This window comes from Arachis ipaensis, chromosome B7 (assembly GCF_059453495.1).
Source record: "Arachis ipaensis isolate K30076 ecotype BB chromosome B7, ASM5945349v1, whole genome shotgun sequence".
NCBI classification, from domain to species: Eukaryota; Viridiplantae; Streptophyta; class Magnoliopsida; order Fabales; family Fabaceae; genus Arachis; species Arachis ipaensis.
Window position 1 is genome coordinate 93,028,661 of NC_142442.1, and position 4,642 is coordinate 93,033,302.

The 4,642-nt window shown below is 40.0% G+C and overlaps 1 non-coding gene across 1 annotated transcript; it reads left to right on the top strand.

Moving 5' to 3' along the window:
• Nucleotides 1-1,923: 1,923 nt before the first annotated feature.
• Nucleotides 1,924-2,031, top strand: LOC148553382 (small nucleolar RNA R71). The gene has a single exon (XR_015893086.1). It is a non-coding gene; the product is annotated as a small nucleolar RNA R71 (small nucleolar RNA).
• Nucleotides 2,032-4,642: the final 2,611 nt, after the last annotated feature.

Below are 4,642 nucleotides of genomic sequence, written 5' to 3' on the forward strand. Positions count from 1 at the left end.
CCCAAAATGCTGCCTGCATGGGCGTTAAACGCCCATTCTGCTATCCTTACTGGCATTTAAACGCTAGTAAGCCTGTCCTCCAGGGTGTGCTATTTTTGATGCAGTTTTTTATTTTGCTTTAATTCTGTAGCTGTTTTTGTGACTCCACGTGATCATCAACCTAAAGAAAACATAACATGGCAATGGAAAAATAATTGTCTATAAATATAATTATAATTAAATAAAATTGGGTTGCCTCCCAATAAGCGCTTCTTTAATGTCAATAGCTTGACAGTGAGCTCTTAGAGAGCTTCACAGAGACTCAGAGCTTAATGGTGGCCTCCCAACACCAAACTTAGAAGTTGAGTGTGGGGGTTCTGGTTGACTCTGTGTTGAGAAAAGCTTTTCATGCTTCTTCTCCATGGTTACAGAAGAAGATCCTTGAGCCTTAAACACAAGGTAGTCCTCATTCAATTGAAAGACTAACTCTCCTCTATCCACATCAATCACAGCCCTTGCTGTGGCTAGGAAGGGTCTTCCAAGGATAATGGATTCATCCTCATCCTTCCCAGTGTCTAGGATTATGAAATCAGCAAGGATGTACAAGCCTTCAACCTTCACTAAGACATCCTCTACAAGTCTATAAGCCTGTTTCATTGATTTGTCTGCCATCTCTAATGAGATTCTTGCAGCTTGTACCTCAAAGATCCCTAGTTTCTCCATTACAGAGAGTGGCATGAGGTTTATATCTGATCCCAGGTCACACAGAGCCTTCTCAAAGGTCATGGTGCCTATGGTACAAGGTATTAAGAACTTTCCGGGATCCGGTTTCTTCTGAGGTAATTTCAGTTGAACCAAAGCATTCAGTTCATTGATGAGCAATGGAGGTTCATCCTCCCAAGTCTCATTACCAAATAACTTGGCATTCAGCTTCATGATTGCTTCTAGATATTGAGTAACTTGCTCTTCAACAATATCTTCATCCTCTTCAGAGGAGAAATACTCATCAGAGCTCATGAATGGCAATAGTAAGTTCAGTGGAATCTCTATGGTCTCTGTATGAGCCTCAGATTCCTTTGGTTCCTCATTAGGGAACTCCTTAGTGGTCAGTGGACGTCCATTGAAGTCTTCCTCATTGGAAATTACTGCCTCTTCCTCCTCTATAGGTTCGGCCATTTTGGGTATATTGGTGGCCTTGCACTCTCTCTTTGGATTCTTTTTTGTATTGCTTGGGAGAGTACTGGGAGGGATTTTAGTAACTCTTTTACTCAGCTGACCCACTTGTGCCTCCAAATTTCTGATCGAGGACCTTGTTTCAGTCATGAAACTGACAGTGGTCTTAGATAGATCAGAGATTATGGTTGCTAAGTCAGAGAGGCTCTTCTTAGAATTCTTTGTCTGTTGCTCAGAAGATAATGGAAAAGGCTTACTATTGTCAAACCTATTTCTTCCACCATTATTATTATTGAAGCCTTGATTAGGCTTCTACTGATCCTTCCAGGAGAAATTAGGATGATTCTTCCATGAAGGATTATAGGTGTTTCCATAGGATTTTCCCATGTAATTCACATCTTCCATTCCAAGATTCTCAGGGTTATAAGCTTCTCCTTTAGAGGAGGCTTCTTTAGTATTGCCGAATGCAGCTTGCATTCCAGTCAGATTCTGAGAAATCACATTGACTTGCTGAGTCAATATTTTATTCTGAGCCAATATGGCATCCAGAGTATCAATCTCAAGAACTCCTTTCTTCTGAGTCATCCCATTATTCAGAGGATTTCTTTCAGAAGTGTACATGAACTGGTTATTTGCAACCATTTCAATGAGTTCCCGGGCTTCTACAGGCGTCTTCTTCAGATGAAGAGATCCACCAGCAGAGTGGTCTAATGACATCTTGGGCAATTCAGACAGACCATCATAGAATATACCTAAGATGCTCCATTCTGAAAGCATGTCAGAAGGACACCTTTTGATCAATTGCTTGTATCTTTCCCAAGCTTCATAAAGGGATTCACCTTCCTTCTGTCTGAAGGTTTGGACTTCTACTCTAAGCTTGCTCATTTTTTGAGGTGGAAAGAATTTGGCCAAGAAAGCATTGACTAACTTTTCTCAAGAGTTCAGGCTTTCTTTAGGTTGTGAGTCCAACCATATCCTAGCTCTGTCTCTTACAGCAAAGGAGAAAAGCATAAGTCTGTAAACCTCAGGATTAACCCCATTGGTCTTAATAGTGTCACAGATTTGCAAGAATTTAGCTAAGAATTGATGAGGATCTTCCAATGGAAGTCCATGAAACTTTCAATTCTACTGCATTAGAGAAACTAATTGAGGCTTAAGCTCAAATTTGTTTGCTCCAATTGCAGGAATTGAGATGCTTCTTCTATAGAAGTCAGAAGTTGGTGCAGTAAAGTCACCAAGTATCTTCCTTGTATCTCCACCATCGTTGTTGGATTCAGCTGCCATGTTTACTTCTTTTTCGAAAATTTCTATAAGGTTATCTCCAGAATGTTGTGCTTTAGGGGTGCATGAAATCACAATCACAGTTTTGTAATTCTGCACAACTAACCAGCAAGTGCACTGGGTCGTCCAAGTAATACCTTACGTGAGTAAAGGTCGATCCTACGGAGATTGTCGGCTTGAAGCAAGCTATGGTTATCTTGTAACTTTTAGTCAGGATATCAATAATTCGCAGATTTAATTGGAATAAGTGAAAGAACATGGATTAAATAATACTTGTTATGCAGTAATGAAGAACAGATTGAGGTTTTGGAGATGCTCTGTCTTCTGAATCTCTGCTTTCCTACTGTCTTTTTCTTCACACACGCAAGGCTCCTTCCATGGAAAGCTGTATGTTAGTGGATCACCATTGTCAATGGCTACCATCCGTCCTCTCAGTGAAAATGGTCCAAATACGCTGTCACCACACGGCTAATCATCTGTCGGTTCTCACTCATATTGAATAGGATCCATTGATCCTTTTGCGTCTGTCACTACGCCCAAAACTCGCGAGTTTGAAGCTCGTCACAGTCATCCCATCCTAGATCCTACTCAGAATACCACAGACAAGGTTGAGACTTTCGGGATCTCAAGAATGGCCGCCAATAATTCTAGCCTATACCACGAAGGTTCTAATCTTTGATTAGAAACCCAAGAGATATGCACTCAAGCTATTACAGATAGAACGGAGGTGGTTGTCAGGCACGTGTTCATAGGTGAGAATAATGATGAGTGTCACGGATCATCACATTCATCAGGTTGAAGTGCCAGTAAATATCTTAGAATAGAAACAAGCGTGATTGAATAGAAAACAGTAGTAATTGCATTAATCCATTGAAACACAACAGAGCTCCTCACCCCCAACCATGGAGTTTAGAGACTCATGCCATAGAAAATACAAGTTCTAATGTAAAATGTCATGAGGTACCAAATGAATCTCTGAAAGTGGTTTTTATAATAAACTAGTGACCTAGGGTTACAGAAAATGAGTAAGCTAGAATAGTTAGTGTAGAAATCCACTTCCGGGGCCCACTTGGTGTGTGCTTGGGTTGAGCATTGAAGCTTTCACATGTAGAGACTTTTCATGGAGTTAAACGCCAGCTTTTGTGCCAGTTTGGGCGTTTAACTCCAACTTTTATGCCAGTTCTGGCGTTTATCGCCAAAATAGGGTAGAAAGTGGTCGTTTCAACGGCAGTTTACGTTATCAAAACTCGGGTAAAGTATGGACTATTATACATTATTGGAAAGCCCAGGATGTCTACTTTCCAACGCAATTGAGAGCGAGCCAATTGGGTTTCTGTAGCTCCAGAAAATTTATTTCGAGTGCAGGGAGGTCAGAATCCAATAGCATCTGCAGTCCTTTTTCAGCCTTTGAATCAGATTTTTGCTCAGGTCCCTCAATTTCAGCCAGAAAATACTTGAAATTATAGAAAAACACACAAACTCGTAGGAAAGTCCAGAAATGTGATTTTTAAATAAAACTAATAAAAAATAATAAAAAGTAACTAAAATATACTAAAAATATACTAAAAACAATGCCAAAAGGCGTATAAATTATCCGCTCATCACAACACCAAACTTAAATTGTTGCTTGTCCCCAAGCAACTAAAAAAAATAGGATAAAAAAAAGAGAATATACTATAAATCCCATAATATCAATGAAGCTTAGTTCAAATTAGATGAGCGGGGCTAGTAGCTTTTTGCTTCTGAATAGTTTTGGCATCTCACTTTTTCCTTTGAAGTTCAGAATGATTGGCATCTATAGGAACTCAGAATTCAGATAGTGTTATGGATTCTCCTAGTACAGTCTGTTGATTCTTGAACACAGTTACTTTATGAGTCCTGGCTATGACCCTAAGCATCTTGTTTTCCAGTATTACCACCGGATACATAAATGCCACAGACACATAACTGGGTGAACCTTTTCAGATAGTGACTTAGCTTTGCTAGAGTCCCCAACTATAGGTGTCCAGAGCTCTTAAGCACACTCTTTTTTTTTGGACTACGACCTTAACCGCTTAGTCTCAAACTTTTCACTTGACACCTTCACGCTACAAGCACATGGTTAGGGACAGCTTGGTTTAGCCGCATGGACCAGAATTTTATTCATATGGGCCCTCCTATCCACTAATACTCAAAGCCTTGGATCCTTTTTATTTTACCCTTGCCTTTT